At 40.8% G+C, this 19,715-nt stretch overlaps 1 protein-coding gene across 11 annotated transcripts in view; it reads right to left on the reverse strand.

The window, feature by feature from the left end:
- Positions 1-19,715, reverse strand: part of KANK1 (KN motif and ankyrin repeat domains 1) — a 191,572-nt gene that overhangs the window by 117,169 nt on the left and 54,688 nt on the right. For 7 of the 11 annotated variants that reach the window (XM_082403623.1, XM_082403633.1, XM_082403634.1 and 4 more), the window contains exon 2: positions 6,336-6,460. The exons of the other annotated variants lie outside the window; for them this stretch is intronic. The gene's annotated coding sequence lies outside the window, so the exon portion shown is untranslated. The remainder of the gene's footprint in view (positions 1-6,335; positions 6,461-19,715) is intronic. 11 annotated transcript variants of the gene reach the window in all.

Below are 19,715 nucleotides of genomic sequence, written 5' to 3' on the forward strand. Positions count from 1 at the left end.
CAATGAGAAGCCCACACACTGCAACGAAGAGTAGCCCCCACTCGCCGCAACTAGAGAAAGCCTGCACGCAGCAACAAAGACCCAAGGCAGCCAAAAATAAATAAATAAATAAATAAATAAAAATTTACAAAATAAAAATAAAAACACTGTACAAAATTCAAAGGCAAAGGAGATAAAGATCTATAATATTTTTTATAATAAACGAGAGTTTATAATAAAAACACTTGCAAATCAGTAACAAAAAAAGCAAACATCCCTTTGGAGAAATGGGCAAAGAACATGAACAGATGGACTTCCCTGGTGGCGCAGTGGTTAAGAATCTGCCTGACAATGCAGGGGACACGGGTTTGAGCCCTGGTCTGGGAAGATCCCACATGCCGTGGAGCAACTAAGCCCGTGCGCCACAACTACTGAGCCTGTGCTCTAGAGCCCACGAGCCACAACTACTGAAGCCCGCACGCCTAGAGCCCGTGCTCCGCAACAAGAGAAGCCACCGCAATGAGAAGCCCGCACACCGCAATGAAGACCAGCCCTCACTCGCCGCAACTAGAGAAAGCCCACGCGCAGCAACGAAGACCCAACACTGCCAAAAATAAATAAATAAAAATAAAAATAAATAAAATTTAAAAAAAAGAACATGAACACAATATTCACAAAAGAAGAAATAAAAATGCCTTATAAACATATGATAAATGTTCACCTGTGCATAAAACTGGATAAAGTTTTTTTAAATTCTATGATCTATCGTTAAAAAGAGTGTGGGAAAAGAAAACCTTGCATAATATCAGTGGGACTGTAAATTGGTTGTCTTTCAGGTAATATAGATCAGAGACCTTCTTCCTGATTTTATAGTAAGAATAATTAAGAGTAGCCTCAAAATTATAGTTACCCTCACAGGCACTGACACACGTGTCTAGAGGGAGATTTGTTAAGTACATGCATTCCTAAACTAGACTCTTTATCTACCTTCAATAATTATGTAGCAATGATACTGACATGGAGAGAAGTTTACAACATACCAACTGAGAAAAGTAGGTTGCATATTTATATTTAAAAATCTTATTTAAGCATATACACTTAGAAAAACCTCTGGAAGAATATTAACAGCAGTGATGTAACGGTGGTAGGACTGTGCACTTTCTGTTTTAAAATTTTATTTTCTAATTTTTTAAACAAGTTTTAAAGGTTACGCTCTATTTACAGTTATTACAAAATATTGGCTATATTCTCCATGTTGTACAATACATCCTTGTAGCCTACATTACACCCAATAGTTTGTACCTCCCACTCCCCCACCTCGATATTGCCCCTCCTCCCCCAACCAGTAACCACTAGTTTGCTCTCTTTATCTGTGAGTCTGCTTCTTTTTTGTTATATTCACTAGGTTGTTGTATTTTTTTTAGATTCCACATATAAGTGATATAATATAGTATTTATCTTTCTCTGCCTGACTTATTTCACTTAGCATAATGCCCTCCAAATCCATCCATGTTGCTGCAAATGACAAAATTTCATTCTTTTTTATGACTGAGTAGTATTCCATTGTGTATATATGCCACATCTTCTTTACCCATTCATCTGTTGATGTACACGTAGGTTGCTTCCATATCTTGGCAATTGTAAACAATGCTGCTATGAACACTGGGGTGCATGTATCTTTTCTAATTTGTGTTTTTGTTTTTTTTTTCAGATCTATACCCAGGAGTGGAATTGCTGGGTCATATGGTAGTTCTATTTTTAGTTTTTTGAGAAACTTCCATACTGTTTTCCATAGTGGCTGCATCAACTTACATTCCCATCAACAGTGTAAGAGGGTTCCCTTTTTCCCACATCCTCACCAACATTTGTTATTTGTGTTCTTTTTGATGACAGTCATTCTGACAGGTGTGAGGTGACAGCTCACTGTGGTTTTGATCTGCATTTCCCTGATGATTAGCGATGTTGAGCATCTTTTCATGTGCCTGATGGCCAACTGCTTTCCTCTTTAGAAAAACGTCTATTCAGTTCCTCTGCCCATTTTTTTTTTTTTTAATTTATGCCATGCCTCTCCTCCTTTAATTAATTAATTAATTTATTTATTTTTGGCTGTGTTGGGTCTTCGTTTCTGTGCGAGGGGTTTCTCTAGTTGCGGCGAGCGGGGGCCACTCTTCATCGCGGTGCGCGGGCCTCTCACTGTCGCGGCCTCTCTTGTTATGGAGCACAGGCTCCAGATGTGCAGGCTCAGTAGTTGTGGTTCACGGGCCTAGTTGCTCCACGGCATGTAGGATCTTCCCAGACCAGGGCTCGAACCCGTGTCCCCTGCATTGGCAGGCAGATTCTCAACCACTGTGCCACCAGGGAAGCCCGGTTGTTTGTTTTTTTGATGTTGAGGTGTATGAGCTGTTTATATATGCTAGATATTAATCCCTTATAGATTATAGGTCATAGCATTTGCAAATATTTTCTCCTATTCAGTAAGTTGTCTTTTTGTTTTGTCAATGGTTTCCTTTGCTGTGCAAAAGCTTAAGTTTAATTAGGTCCCATTTGTTTACTTTTGCTTTTATTTCCTTTACTTTAGGAGATGGATCCAAAAAGATACTGCCATGATTTATGTCAAAGACTGTTCTGTCTATGTTTTCCTCTAGGAGTTTTATAGTATCCAATCTTACATTTAGGTCGTTAAGCCATTTTGAGTTTATTTTTTTTTATATGGTGTTAGAGAATACTCTAATTTCATCCTTTTACATGTGGCTGTCCAGTTGTCTCAGCACCACTTATTGAAGAGACTGTCTTTTCTCCATTATATATTCTTGCCTCTTTTGTCATAGATTAATTGACCATAAGTGTGTGGGTTTATTTCTGGGCTCTCTAGGATTGTGCATTTTCAACAGGTCCTTTTATTTTATCTATATATCTTTCATTTATCTACCAGTCAATATACATTACTTTTAATATTAAGCAAAGTATCCAATCAAAAAAATATCTAGGACATCATAAAATAAAAATATAGAAATGCTAAACTGTCTTGTAAAGGAGGTCATAGATAAAAGACTCAGTGTAGACTGAAGTTGAATCAGAAAATGGTATGGCAGAAAGGGACACTGGGAGGCATTTATCTAGTCTAACCCCTCATTTCACAGATTAAGAAACCATCTAATCTCCCTAGTTCACCTTTCTGACTATAAGCACAGTCCTTAACAAAGGTTTCCAGAACCAAAAACTGAACTAGTGCTTCTTCTTTCTCCACTGATTAAAACAGCCTACACCAAGTACAACTGTGGACAAATATTATCACTGCAGTACTTAACTTCTGAGCAAAGGGTACCCCAGGACTAGAGCACAGCCTGATAGCCACTGTGGTATTTGGAAACAAGAGGATTATTGTAGAGTGTGATTTCCTCTCATTCCATAAGCAACTGAGGAATTTACCTTTCCTAATGTCGAGCCGGTGCCTGTCTTACCCTTTGCTCACAAAGAAACATCCTTGTCTGGCAAGTGTACATTCTCAGCACCCCTAGAGCAGGGTTGCTGGGGTCCTAGAATCTGCCAGGTTGGTGCCTAAACATTATCTGGGTCCTGTCTCTTGTGCTGCAAAGGTCTTTGGTGGCCCTTTCTATTTCCCTGGCCCACTTCACACCTTGGCTATTCTAAGTAGTTCCTCTTTCTCAAATCAAAAACCCCAAACCCACCACTCTTATTCTCAACGAATACTTTCTTCTTTATTTAGGAGGTATAGTCAGGCCATAAGTCTTCAGCCCTCTCAAATATTCCTTTCTACCTCCAGGCACCTGAGTCTCTATCCTCCATCTCTTCCTTCCCTCCTCCCTGCTTGCTGCAAAGAAGAAGCCCCCCTCCCTCCAGCTCCTCAGCCAGCCCTATGGGTCCTGCGGTCCTGGCCTCTTCAGTTTTCCCTTCTCTTTCTGATCCCACTCCCTCCCTCTCCCTCTTTCCTTCCCTCCTCCCTCCCCACTGGGTCCCTGCCTTCTTTTCAATATGTCCAAGTTCCTTATCCCAACTCTGCTTCCTCCTCCCAGGCGGCATCCCTCTTTGCTCCTTCTTTTTCTGGTACATTTCTACACCTCGGTATCTACACCTGCACCTCTTCAGTCTATCGTTATATGTCACGAAGTATCAAGAGTAAGGATTTACAGTCGGAAGGCCAAGAGTACACACTCAGCTCTGCCAGTGACCATTTCCATGACCTCAAGTGAATAAGTCACTTAATTCCTCCAAGTCAGTTTCCTCCTCCGTAAAAAGAGGTTAATGATACCTGCTCCACTTCCCTCACAGTTATGTTGTGAGGATCAAGCGAGATAATGCACGTGAAAGTGCTCTGTGAGCTTATAAAGCTCTTTAACACTTTAGTTATTCCTGTCACTACTCTCCCCTCAGTATCCTGACCCTGCATCATCAACAGAGACAGGGATGGTTATTCGTGACCTTCAGGCTGCTCACAGTGTTAACATATAATAACACAATGCCAGCACCTGTAGTTTCTACTGTGAATTACTAATTTGGTAATAATCATATTTAATTTAAAACAAGTATAGTTGACCCTTGAACAACGCAGGAGTTAGGGGTGCCAACCCTCCACACAGTCAAAAATCTATAGTTGGCCCTCCATACATGTCTGGCTTCCTCAGTATCCAGGGTTCCACATCCACAGATTCAACCAGCCACAGATCGTGTAGTACTGTAGTATTTACTACTGAAAAAAATCTGTGCATAAGTGGACCCACGCAGTTCAAACCCATGTGGTTCAAGGGTCAACTGCATATAAGCTATGGTTTTTTAATTATATGAGCATGGACTTCTGGAAGACAACAGCAGTAGCCAACAATTACTGAGCACATACCAGGAGTCATGCACTTGTTCTAGAATACTTTACATCAACTATCACCTAGCACCACCACAGGAAAGGGCTTTATTATTATTTCCGTTTTACTGATGGGGAAACTGAGGCAGAGCAATACTGCCATGATTTGAACCCAGGCATCTACCTCTAGAGCCCATGCTCTTATCCATTGTCCTGCAGTTCCTTTAGTGACAAAGGGAGGTCTACAGTGGAGACAGAGAAACCAGTCAGGAGGCTATGGCTCTAGAGGGTTAGAGGCAAGAAGACGGACCTGACCAAGGACACCTGGACTCTTTTAAGAACACAAACAAAATTATTCAATTGCCAACTACCAGTGTTGCTGAAGGCTTAGGGTCATCAGGCACTTCCATATTCTGCTAGTGGTAATATAAACTGGTACAACCTTTCGAGAAGGCAATTAGCAGAATGCATCAAACACTGAAGGATGCATTCCCACACTGTGGCTGACTCAGCAATGCCACTCGCAGCAATCTGCCCTAGAGAGATAATCATGGATGTGCACAAAAGATGTCATTACAATGTTGTTTCTAAAACTAAATCACGAAAAACAAATAAATGTCCAACAAAAGGAAATGGGGTAGAGAAACCATTGCGTACCCACGTAAGTGAACACCATATAGTCATGTAAAATGACGCTTCAGGAAAAAAGGTATAAGCACATTGTCAAGGAAAAGAAGTATGTAAAAAAGCCTGTTGGTATGGGCTTTGGCATCTGACTGGTTCAAGTTCTGAGTGGGTTTACCAGCTATGTGAGCATGGGTAAGTTATTTAATTTTTCTGAGCTTCAATTTTCTTGTGTACAGATGGGGTTAAGAAAGCACCAACCTCATAGAGTTGTGAGAATTAATAAATTAATGTATGTAAAGGGGTTGGTACAGAGCTGGTACAGAGCCTGGCATGGAGCAAGCATGTGATAAATGTTTCTCATTTGCAAAAATATAGCAAGTTAACACATACAACACATACACCCCATTACAAATATTTGTAAAAACAAATATTATAAATAATGCAGTAAAATTTTAACACTGGTTATCTCTGGAAGTGAAATAACACATTTTTTTCTTTTAAATTCCCTGTATTTTCTAAATTTTCTTTACTTGAATAAAGCCAGTAATATATTAATACTTAAGTATCTTCATTTTTTCAAGTAGACTTAATAATAAATACTCCTTTCAATTTATTAAGTTTCTCTAGTATAATCCAGTCTATGCATCTTGTGTTTAAGGAAATGGGGTACTTTTATTGATTTAATCTGAAGAGTAATACATTTCTCCCTTTATTCTTCAAACAGCTTGCTCATATTTCATTATATAAAAGTCTTTTCTGCACTCATATATTTGAAGATTAAGAGCACTCTGAAGTGATTATTAGAGCATAAAAGGTAGAAGAAAAGAACAGATTAATGTCTCTTAAAAAGCAAAGTTAAAGAAGAAAAGCATGACAACTTCATGACAGTTATATGGAAAAAAGTATACCTTACCTAAGTATGTAAGGCCAGAAATTACTGCAATAAATATCTCAACTCCATGGACAATTTCCTAGTGTGGTCAAAAGACAGAAGTAATTCAATAGCTCAGCAGTCCATCCAGTACAGTGACAATCATTCTAAAAGAAAAAAAGAGTCTCATTGAGGGAAATGTGATGGGGCAATACTCCTTTCCAACAGGAGAGGGGGAATCAATTACTAGAGACAGCTATGCAGCTTATTATGGTTAAGTCATTCTCCGGTTGGGGGTGGAAGGTGCAGGCCAGAATAAAAAAGAACCTGGGATATCATGCAAATGTGAGTCTCCTTTGCTTTAGGTAAAAGTTAGTCATTAGCTCTAGGGTATCTCACCACCAGTTCAAAGAAAAGGGCTGGTTCCTCACATCCTTTCACCTTCACTTCCATTATTGCTCTCCATGTATCCATCAATATGTACATAAGTCAGCTCATGAATACCATCAATTTTTATATTTGGTATCTTTGTCATTTCAGAATCAGACAAGCCCATAAGAAATACATGGCCTTTCTCTGAAAACTAGCTCCACTGAGGATTTTCTTTGTGAGTGGCAGTTTCCCTGGATTAAAACTTTGGGATTGTTTTCACGTCATCCTTCTCCATCATTGCCCATTCCAACATCAGTCCACTGCCACTTTCCCTTGAATGTCTGTCCTACTGCTCTCTACTTTTTTTTTCACTCCTATGTCTCCACTAGTACCAAATTCTCTGGTACCCCCACCTGTGTACAACAGCAGCCTCTAACCTGGCCTCTCTCTGCAGAACACTACCCATCCAACTGCTTTCATTCCATTACCTTGGTAACCTTGGATAGTCCCCTATCTCCTGGGTCTCAGTTTTCTTAACTGTAAAATCAAGAACTGATTTCAATGTCTCCATCCTCACTGTGCTCTGAAGTCAGATGTGTTGAATCCTGGCCCAGTCACTCTAAAAACTCAGACAAATTATATTTCCTCAGAGCTCATTTATTATGCATAAAATGCGAATGATATCATCTACCTCTAAGGTTACTGTAAGAATAAGAACTATGAGATCTTGCACCTGACATACAGCATGTACAACAAATATCAGTCATTCCCACCCCACCATACAGGATACCTCCAACTCAAAAGTTCTTTGTTCTTCTCATCTCCAAATCTAGCATTCTCCTACATCCATATCCACAGTGGTAATACATTTCTCTTCATTAAATGTAAACGCCTTTGCTGACTTTCAGGCTCTTCCATAATCTGGCTCTACTTTACCTTATCTTCCTCCGGCTTCCAACAAACACCTTCTGTCTTCGTCAGGTACGTCTTATTATGTTCCAAAGAACACATACTCTTACACCCTGATTTTGCAACTATCACTCCCCGTGCAAGATACAGCTTTTCTTATCCCCTCTGTCAAGGCCCATCTTGAGTTCACAGACTTGGCGATCCCACCTTCCAGATAATTTAACTCTCACACAGTGTCTCAATGGTACTGGCCATTGTTTTGAGTTTACTGAGCTTAGTTAGCTCTCCAGCTGGAAAGCGACTATTCTGATTATTTTAAGTTAGTTTGTCATTTTGGCACGGACTACATCAAAGTTTTTACAAACCTGGTATTTTTTGCATCAGCTCTACAAATGCTCTTTGAAATTTATAAGCCTTTGTGCCTTGACCCATGATTCCGTTAACTCCACTATTTTTGTTTGTGTGGAGAGGCTCACACAAGGAGCTTATTCCATCATCAATAAGTAGACCATTCACAGACAGCCCAGGGGCCTTCTCCTAGAGCGAGAGATGACTTCTAAGTATCTCCAACATCTGTAGATTTTCAGTCAAAGCCAACACATTCTAATTCCAAAAACCATTTTATGACCAAACTCCAAGCAGCAGCAGGAATGACTCACAGTAAGGAAAGACTGGCTGCTAGACTTTTACCTAAAAAAGATGACGGTTGAACCACTAGGACTAAATAAAGGTTCTAAGGGGAGTTAGTAGAAGACACAGTGAAGGTTCAGGGAGATGGAGGAAGAAGAACCAATGAAGGAGACAGAGAGTGGTTACAGAGGCAGGAGGATAACCTGGGGGTGGCGGGTGGGGGTGGAGAGGCACATCAACCCAAAGAAAGATAAGGGGCTTCAAGCGCTGTGGATGGGAACTAACAAGATGTCACTGGATATAACGATTAGTAAGGAGGTCACTGGTGACCCCTGAGGACAATTTTCCATAGGGCTGGCCCAGGATGTGGACTGCAGGGGATTGAAAAGAAGCCAGGAGGGCAAATGGAGACAAGCAGAGGCTTTCCTGTTAAGAATTGTGGTTATCAAGCCAAAGGGTTTATGCTGGTCATTCTCTACCCTGAAGTTACTTACTAGTCTGATAAAAACTCTCACCATTATTCCCTTGCTCCTTGCCTTTCCATATGCGCAGAGCTTGACTACTGAAAATAATTTAATGGAAACCCTTGCAACCTCTCTCTCCTGACACCACCCTTGTGTGCCTGGTTTTGGTTCTCTAAGAGACCTTGCAGAACCATTCAACAGCTACATGCTATCAAGTCTGAACATCTAAATTATATTTTCCTGCTCTAGGTAAGTAACAGTTATTTATTTAACAAAGAAAAAGAAAATAGACACTGAAATGTATCCGATCAACAGAGCAAAAATCCAGATTCAGGTCAGATACCATATTACTACCTTTGGGTAACCTACATAATAGATCCGAATTGTCAAAAGATAACTTTAAATGCTTTTTCTTCCTTCAAAGTAGTGCTTGTTCTTTACCAAAAGTTTATAACAATCCAATATGAATAAAGAAAAAAATTATAAGCATCATTAGCATTTTTGACTTTTCCTTCTACTTTGGTATGCTTGCATCACACGTTCATAGACATAATAAACAAATGTGTAAGCATATGTAATTTTTACTAAAAGTGAATTCTAGGCATTATTTGTAACCTACTTTTCCCATTTATTTTTATTTTGATGGAAGTGTTGTGTCACTTATTAGCCTTCTATGCCTGTATTTTTAATGAATGTACAATAATCAATTTTAATAAACCCCCCTGAAGCATTTAAGTCACTTCTAATTTTTGATTATATAGATAAAGCTGAGATGGATATCCTCAAACACACCATTAAGTATTTGCTAGGGATAAAGTCATGGGTCAAACGTATGAAAAAAATATGCATTTGATATTGTTGACAGCTTGTCCTACAGGATGTTTCACCCAATTTGTGCTCTAGTGGTATATGAGTGGTATATAAGTGGTACACTTCTCCATATTCCCTCTAAAACTGGGTGGTATTAATTTTTAAATTATCCTATCTTATAGATTCCAAAAGTTCACTTTTATTAGCATATCTCTGAGGTTGAACACTTTTTTACTTTTCTGTACTTATTGTATATGCCCTTTGTTTTCCTGCTACAGTGTTCATATTATTCATTTGAGCATCTCTTCATCTATGAAGGATATTATTAACTTGGTACCCTAATAATGCAAAGAAGATGGTATACTAATTGGGAACCTTCGGCTATCAGGCACAAAACCAACCAATTCCAGCCTATTAGAGCCAGAAAGGATCTCTACCACAAGGATACAGAGGCATCCTTATATAAGGATACTATGTATGAACTTTGACATGTGTTGCAAATAGTTCCAATCTTTAATTTTATCTCTAAAATGGAAATACCACTACTTCATCACTAGTCTACTTCGAGGATTAAAGAAAATACAGGTAAAGTCATGAATGGAAGTAGTTATTGTTAAAGCAAGCAAAAACTCAAAAAACAAACAAAAAATGCTGTTTCTTACTAAGTACTTACTAAGGTGCCTTATTCTTTCGATCCTTACAATGAGTCCATTAGGCAGGTGTTATCAGTCCTCTTTTACAGATGAGATGTAATAGGCATGGATAGTTAGTACAAATAACAATTAGATTTTTATTTTACAAACGAGCTCTGCATTGATCCTAAAAAAGGCTTGGTAACAGAATTATTCTCAGCTGTGTTTTTAGTAACATTTCCTTCTTAAAAGTCATCCCGGGGACTACTCCAGCCCTTGCACCAACAGTAAACCAGGTTACTAGCTTCTGCACCATCTATTCTTTTAAATTTCACATTAGTGACCTCTCTTCTTCTCCCTCCTCTATGATGTGCCTTTACTATTAAGTGCCATTCTGGCAACAAGATACACATTTCTGTTTAGGAACCAAGGCCACTTCATCAGTCACTATTAACTGAACCCCGTGACAGACACTTTAGTTTCTAACATTCCAAATACCCTTAAAGGTGCTTCAGCTGCTTATATGTAGTGATGTCTGTAGTAACAGCATACACCCGAACCTATGCTTTTGTCAGGGGTGAAGCAGCACTGTGCTGTATAAATATTTTATGCACAGCTTGTACTGAAATTCTAGATGAAGAGGCATTCACAGTTCCTACGTAATATGCTGATTGCCCAAGACCACATATTTTTTATTAATGCTTTGTGCAAGCTTTGCCATCTTCTATAGCATTCCCCTTGATTTAATCCTAAATATATACTTCCAAAATGTTTTTATTTTTTAATACATTAGTTGTGCTGTGGCCAAGGCAACATCTAAAACAATGGCAAAAGGAAGGTAGCTGATCATTGAAACTGGATGCACTCACAATTAGTCTAGTCGCTGAGAATTCTGAGGGCAAAAGTGCATGTATGTGGGCCAGGTAGGTAAGTTTCTCGGCAGGAATATTAGCAGAACTAAATTATCCACTGCCAGAAAAGGGAAAAGGAAATCTCTCCCCCATACTTTTATAAAATCAGTAAGATTTATAGAAATGCTTAAGAACTTGAAGGCTACTCTTCTGGAGTAAGCAGGTTTACAAACTGGCTTTGGAAACATCCAAACAACAAATGCCTCAAACTCCTGCCAGTCCGGGGCAGGTACAGCCACCCATAAATCAGCAGCCACGAGGAAGAGAAGGTGATGCCTCAAAGCGGGGCTCTGCCCGCAGGCGACCGCTGCTGGGTGACCGCACAGGGGGCAGAGCCCTGCACACCGCCTGCTGCAGCCAGCGCTTGGAGAGTTTCTGGCTAGGAGGCTTCCTCGATGTTTTCTCTCTGGAATCTCCTCATTCACGTGGGGAGAGGGCTCTGGCTTCCCTGCTTCAGGGAGGCTGTGGTTGGGCTTCCTTAAGGAGGAAAGGGTTTGAGAAGAGAGAAACACCCTCCCACCGCCCCCCCCTTCAAACTAAGAGGAGATTCTTAGAGGACAGTGAGTGTGAGACTCAGAGCAGCTGAAGGCCATGCCTGTTCCCTGGCAGCGCCCCCCAGATGTGTGCCAGAGCCCCAAGAGAAAGGCCAGATGCTGAGCTTGGTCTCCTGGCTATGACAAAGCATCCTCCCCAGCCTCAAACATGGCCCAGAAGCAGCAGGGACCGGTGTGAACAGATGATCCAGGGCACTTTCTTGCCCTCGTGACATGTAGTCAGAGTCTGGAAGCTTGGCATGACCCCCTGGGAGAGTGGTGTAGGAAAGAGATCCAAGCCTGACCAAGGTTACTTTCCTGCTACCCCAGGGGAGCAGAAGCTTACGGTCAAAACTAATTTGATTCAGGAAAATGCACTATTTCTTGCACTCCTGAGTTTGTGGACTCACAGTCATTCCCAATTCAAATTAACCACTGAGCGAACAAATGAAGAAAGAAGGGTTAAGATCTAGTAACCTACATATTTTTCTGACAAAATTAGTTTCACTTCATTGGTTTCTATCAGTGGGTCAGAATGTCATTCCGAATAAAGAAAGCTTTTAGAGCAGAGATTCATGAGGCTTTTGCGTCATGCAGGCATTTCCCCAGGAACACCCAGCCTCGCTCATCACCACTGCTATTTAAAGGGTCTGCACTAACAGAGACAGGGGTCTCCGGAGGCATCTGAGGCTGACAGCCACAAGGCCTCATGGAGTGGAGTCACTTTGGAAAATTCACCACAATTCATGACCCTGATTCAGTCTGGCTCAAAGTTTTTCAGGTCTAACATCCAGATTTTCTTGGAGCCAAAGATGATTACTCCCCCAGAGTGGGGCTAATGCATAAACACACAGCAGCATGTTAATGGTATATGCATGGGGGATGGCTTTTGTCCCCTCTATGCAAACTACTCCCTTCTTTGGAATTTTCTGAGCCAGCCACAGGGTCAGAGGTGGGCCTCCCCTGCCGCCTCTCAGCACACACACATCTCGCCCACCACGGCTCACTGGACCACTTAAAGACCTCAGATCCAGGCTGGGCAAATTTGTCCTCCTCTGGGGCTTAGAAATGGGGGCTGAGGAGCGGCCAGCCAGGCTCTGGATGCAGGTGCACCTGGGAACAGCTCCGCAGACAGAGCTGGTCTGCAGCAGAAAGGTGCAGATAAAGCTGAGGGCAGCAGGGCCAACACACCCAGTCTTTCCAATTCCTTGTGCTTTCCCGTTTTTGATTCTAGGTTGTCTCTGAGGATCCTGGATTCTCTGGAGTACTTCAGTATCCTGACAAAATGCTCCTTAAGTTGGTTTTATTCCTTGCAGTCAAAGATTCCCAACTGTGAGCTTCCCTGGTGGCGCAGTGGTTGAGAATCTGCCTGCCAATGCAGGGGACATGGGTTCGAGCCCTGGTCTGGGAAGATCCCACACGCCGCGGAGCAATTAGGCCCGTGAGCCACAACTACTGAGCCTGCGCGTCTGGAGCCTGTGCTCCGCAACAAGAGAGGCCGCGATAATGAGAGGCCCGCGCACCGCGATGAAGAGTGGCCCCCGCTTGCCGCAACTACAGAAAGCCCTCGCACAGAAACGAAGACCCAACACAGCCATAAATAAATAAATAAACTACATTCCTTTAAAAAAAAAAAAAAAAAAAAGATTCCCAACTGAATACCATTCTTTCCCTGTTACCATGTTATCAAGCTAATAACGGGGTGTGCTGGGTGAGCGCTGAATCAGACCAGAGGGAAGTAGACCCGGGGTGGGGTGTGGAGCGGGGAAGGACTCCACCCCGGACTATGTACAGCACAGTCCAGGCCCTCAACTAGAAACAGCTCCCCACTGACTAGACTCTCTCGGCCCTCCATTTCTGTGTGCCTCCCTGCCAAACTTTGCCTCACTGAAACCCATTCTCCTAGGCTTGCAGGCTGAATACTCTACCTGAATATATTAAAAAATACATATCCAAACCTGTGTATAGTCAATTTCTCCTCCTACTTTCAGCTGCGGACATTTTATTAAATCAAGACATAATAGTAAAACTCCGAGAGTTATGAATGTGCTCTGCTCTCAGTGCCCACCCCTTGCATTTTAAGATATCAAGCCTATGCAAGCCCAAGTAGCTTGGGTCAACATTTCAAATAAAAGTTAAATATGACACATAGGTAGGAGAAAACGGTTGTCAGAATATTATGTTTTCTGACAGAGAACCGGTAGGGTCTGGAATAATTTCTCCCATAAACATGCAAGCACAAGTTCTTGAAATGGTAAAGAATGGTCCTACTTGGCAATGGGTATTTTATTTTCAATCATCACCCTTGATTTTTCCTTAAGAACTTGCATTGCTCTTGTGACAATGTATAAATCTAGCTGTTTATGGATGCATTTTTTTAATCAACAATGAGATATACTCAAACTGTGACACAATCCTAGGGAAAAAAATAAAATAGATATGTATATTAAATTTTTAAAATATTGTATAGAGGGCTCAAGAAAAATGCTTGTCTCTTTTAGGATTAATCAATCAGAAATGAAATATCTGACTAACTGCTATCCGTGTAAACTATATCGCTAATATACATAATTGTTTACCCTCCATTGTTTGGCACAGGCAAAAAAAACCCCAAAAAGTTACACTTGAGAGAATGCATATGGAATAAGCAGCATTCAGTCATCCAAAGCAACTTCCTTACTTGGTATCTAGATACATAAAGTAGGAAGAATATTTCCACTTAAAGCAAAAAGAGCAAAAGTTTGATTTTTTTTTTTTTAAATGATCAGATCAGAAAGTTATTTCCTCTCTGATGGGGTTACCACTTGGCTCAGTTCTGCCCTTTCAACAGTAAGCCCCAGGATGGAAAGCTCTATACCCTCTAGCACTTCTCTCTCATCTTTTAGTTCTCTGTGGAGGAAGGGACCACATGTGGGGGTGACCTGGGGATGAGGTGGCAGCAAGTCCCCCCTTGCTGGGACTCTGAGCAAGGGAAGGGTGTGTGCGCAGGTAGCCATCAGCAGTCTGCTCTTAGTCAGCTGCTTTGAAGGATGCCATATTATCTTCAGTGTGCCCTTAACCCCAAAGTTTAAATGTGAATCATCTTTACTTTCCTGGAAAATTATAAGAGAAGGTACCATCTTAACAAACCAAACACCTATGCCTCTTGCCTAAAACGAGTGGTTCTCAAATGTTAGCATAAATGGTAATCCCTTTGGGGGCTTATTAAAGTATAGATTGCTGGCTCCACCTCAGAGTTTCTGATTCAGTAGGTCTGGAGCGGGACAGCTGCTGCTGAAACGGGGGATGACAATTTGAGAACCACTGCGTTAAACAAACAGAAGTGAGTTGGAAGGGGACACAAGCTCTTTAGGAGATGATACAACCATGTACAATATCAACAGTTGTTTACCAAGCACCTTACCTTAAATACAGGGAATACAATACTTTACAAGAAAAACAAAGTCCTTCCTCCCCTTCTCCCGACATGCCTGAAGTAAAATGGCTGTTCCAGGAAGAAGCACCAAGTTTAGCAGGAAGCTTTCTATTTCTCAAACACAAACTGCATGCCCTATGAGCCAACGCACAGCTCCCAAAATGAAATGGAATATCAACTCTCTCATCAAAGAACCAAAGCAAATGGATGAGACTGAGATTACAACTAGAAGATGTCAAGTACCAATGAAGTATGAGGAACATCCTAACGGCACACACGACTCGGGTGAGGACTGAATGCAGAAGACCTCGTGGAAAGCCACCTTCGTGCCTGGCATAGCACAGGCAGCCCAAGTATTAGTTCCTCTTCCATCTCCTGACCTACCTTCTCTCTGTACCTTGAAAAGTCAGGTTCTGAGGGCCCGCTAAGGTCATCAGTGCTGGGGCCGCTAGAGAGGCTGCCCCACTGCTTCCTGCCTGAGGTGCATCACCTCAGCAACCCCAAGCATTTAAACTATACAAACAATTATGGAAAGACTACATGAAGCCAGTGGTTCTCAAACTTTATAGAGTGCATCGCAAGTATGAGGAGGGCCTTTTAAAAACACAAAATGGGGCTTCCCTGGTGGCGCAGTGGTTGAGAGTCTGCCTGCTAATGCAGGGGACACGGGTTCGGGCCCTGGTCTGGGAGGATCCCACATGCCGCGGAGCAACTGGGCCCGTGAGCCACAACTGCTGAGCCTGAGCGTCTGGAGCCTCTGCTCCGCAACAAGAGAGGCCGCGATGGTGACAGGCCCGCGCACCGCGATGAAGAGTGGCCCCCGCTCGCCGCAGCTGGAGAGGGCCCTCGCACAGAGGCGAAGACCCAACACAGCCAAAAATAAACATAATAAATAAATAATAAAAAAAAAAAACAAAAAAAAAACACCACAAAATGCAGGACTCCCACCTCCAGGGATTAATTCATGAGGTTTGGGGTAAACCCTAAAAATTTAAGTATTTAACAAGCTCTCAGATGATGCGAATGATGCTGGTTCAGGATCATACTTTGAGAACCATTTGTTAAGCTTATTCCTTGCTATTAACTAGAATACTATCTTACCCAATTAATTTATTATATAAAAACAGAAGTCTCTTCTTACATAAAGGACTAAGAATATAGATTCTGTCATCAATCATGTGACATCTCAGGCAAGTACTGTAGTAACTCGTGCTTTAACTTTCCATATGTAAATTGAGACTACCTACATCCATAGTATTGTAAATCTGATTGAAAGTTATTAATATGTAATTTTAAAGATGTTACCAAGTATCAGCTGTTGCCTTGTCTTTTATAATACTGTTGACTGCTTTAACTGAAATAGTTTATAACATTTAAGACAAGTATCTGATATCCCACATTCACCAAAGACAGGAGAAATCTTTATCCGTGAAAAAAGATAAAGCCTAGCAAATGTGAGCCTTCTCAAAATTCAGAATACTCTGATAAGATGCTTTTGATTCTTCCTCATGAAAAAAAAAAATTTTTTTTTCAACCAAGTTCCACTATGTGTATAATGACAGAACAAATATACACAGGTTTCAAATTTTTAAAATATATATGCTTAAAAAAAGAGAGTACATTCAATAAAGAATTACAAAATATAAAGGCTTCCTCCTGTCAAGAAAAGGATGGTACAGGTGTTCATTTCAATACTAACAATCACATAAATGCCAGACTGCAATCTTGGGAGGAAAGCGCAGGAATCGAGGCCCATTTCCCCAGAGTGACCCAGTCAACTGGGTCAGGCAGTAGAGTACGCCAAGGAAATGTTCTCTCAAACCTCATTAATTATCAGAGCCCAGGCTCTGGTATTTCAGCACAGACAGCTGGCGCCCTGCCCACTCACCCTCCTGCTGCTCCTTAGCCTTTATGGGATGTTACAGGCATAGAACTTCTGTTACCTTCCCCAAGAGAGGAGTGGGTCTGAGGTGGGCCTTTCAAATATTTGCAGCCCAAGGACCAAGGCAAGATGCTGCTGGTGACGCATCAGTGATTCATACTTCTGTAGGATAAGATGACTCCTCTCACTATGAAGACAAACCAGGTTACCCTGGCAAACATCCTGGTAGCACAGAGCAGAAGTGGATGGGCACAGCCCCATTAATCTCCCTGCCTGAGCCCTATAGGCAACTCCTAGCTTTCTACTCTGAGCCTCTAATTAAAGCTAACTGAAATTCCAAGTTCTTCCATACATAGACCCAAAGGTAAACTGGAAAGAACATTGCTTGGTGAATTTAGGACTTAATTTTATGAGACAAGAAGCTGAAGAACAAAATCTGAATCTTTACTAGATCCTTATTAAGCATTTTCCTATAAAATTTTCCATATTTCTTTTTCCCTGAAGAATCCATGCACTGCCTTGTAAACAAAATTATTTCCATTTAATTAATCTCTATGTGTCTTAAGTTTCTCAGCTGAGACTCTGCTCCAATGGCATTTCGGCATCCATTCAAAAAAGAATTGTGGGGCTTTCCTGGTGGCGCAGGGGTTGAGAATCTGCCTGCCAATGCAGGGGACACGGGTTCGAGCCCTGGTCTGGGAAGATCCCACATGCCGCGGAGCAACTAGGCCCGTGAGCCACAATTACTGAGCCTGTGCGTCTGGAGCCTGTGCTCCGCAACAAGAGAGGCCGCGATAGTGAGAGGCCCGCGCACCGCAATGAAGAGTGGCCCCCACTTGCCGCAACTAGAGAAAGCCCTCGCACAGAAACGAAGACCCAACCCAGCCAAAAATAAATTAATTAATTAATAAAAATAAATAAATAAATAAATAAATGTTGTTGACTGAGACCCACAGTAAGAAATACGTTTCACATTAAAAAAAAAAAAAATTGTGTTAAGTCTCTAAATGTAAAATTACATGAGATTATAAGTGCCCAGGGACCAGAGAACATATCTTGGTCATTGTTTCTTGTTTAAAATGTGTTCTTATAAATATTTTTTTTATTTAAAAGCAAATCATAGCTATTTCCTCACCTGTTTTGTTTTGTTTTTTTAAGCAACCTACTTTGTTTAACAACTTGTGATCTCATTTGCTAAATTTTAAGCAATGCATTCCCAACTAAGGCTTTTCATTTTATATTTTTCCACTGTAAGTGTTCAGAATTTTCATTTAAGTAGGGCTCCAGCATTACAACAAATCCATTAACACGTGTTGCCAAAGGAAAACTATGTTAACTTCTGCAATGCCACAACCTCTAGCAATTGTCAACAATCCCTCTGGGTGAAGCTTTTCTCTGGCTCTGGTGTGTACATAGCTGTATCAAGTGTCACTGTTTGCCTTGGTAACAATGCTTTTTCTTGTGGAGAAGACACATGACACCACCCTGTCACACAAAACACCCTGCCGCAGAGTTGGTCTGGGATGGAGTCCCACAGCTGGGTGGAGGAGCCCTGAACCATCCATCCCACCCTGGGGCTAGGTCAACAGGCAGACAGGCACTCACACACCACCATGGGAGTGGACATTTTTCCATTTTGAAAAGAAAGCAATTTGGTAAAATGCATCAAGGGTCTTTAGTGTGGTTCCAGTTATTTTACTCACATATATACACACACATACACATTAGTAATTTCTGACCCATTCATTTCGTTTCTACTAATATATGCTAAGGAAACAATGTTCAAGAAAATCCCACAGATTTAGGCACAAATACATTCATTGCCCTACTACTGTAACAGCAAAAAGTCAGAAACTTAAATTATTGTTAAACTATTATGCAGACATTAAACATATTTACAAAGTCTCATGAAAGACTAATACAAGGAGTCTTAAATAACTATTAAATTCACACATATATATTGACTATATCCCCAAAACTTCCAAAAAACAAATGTTCAAATGCTTAGTATATATGAAAATTAATTTAAGTTAACAGAGGCAGATGGTTTTAAAAAGGAAAGTCTCTAATGCTCAGTTTCTATAATAAATAGTGTGAAGCAGGATGTGTCCAGATTTTATCAACAGCATTAAGAAAATTATTTCTGCCTTTTATGATGATGAAAGTTCCTCTAACAGATTAACTTTCTAATCAGAGTACCTCAGGGACAAGGTCTAGGTCACAGATTAGGTTTCTAGGGACCTGAGTCTTGATTTCTTTCCATATCACAGGCTGTACACCCAGCTGGGCCCACTGGGTAACAGTGCAGCCAGATAGTGAAACTCAGTTATCCCAAAACTGTTAACCATGATAGGAAAACAAGCCAAGGCTTCATATTCAGGGCATGCCAAAGATATCATATTGTCATGGTAATGAAGATACAGTACAAATTTTTAAAATTAAGTCTAAGTTAACTTTACAGAGATACATCTTTCCCAAATGCCCATATACACACACATATATTTATAGATATATAAGTATATATATGAAAAGCAAGCAAGGATAGACCATACTCTAAGCATATTACAACAAAACCATCACAGAAATAAATAACAGGCATTTAAACAAAAACTCAATACATGAAGAAAAAAACTATTCTCCCAAATAACTATTGTTTCAAAGAAATATAAATCCTAATATGAGACTGTTTTGAAAATAGCAAAATGAATTAGAATTGGAAAGGCATAAAATGAATAAAAACAGAAACCCTAATTATCAAATCTTACGGGATCTGGTCAAGGCGAGCACAGAGATAAATGCAAGCCCTAAGTAATCAAAATAAGTGGACTACAGCTCCAAATGAGCAAAAACACTCATTTGTTTAA

Source organism: Balaenoptera borealis, assembly GCF_965194805.1.
Source record: "Balaenoptera borealis genome assembly, chromosome: 8".
NCBI classification, from domain to species: Eukaryota; Metazoa; Chordata; class Mammalia; order Artiodactyla; family Balaenopteridae; genus Balaenoptera; species Balaenoptera borealis.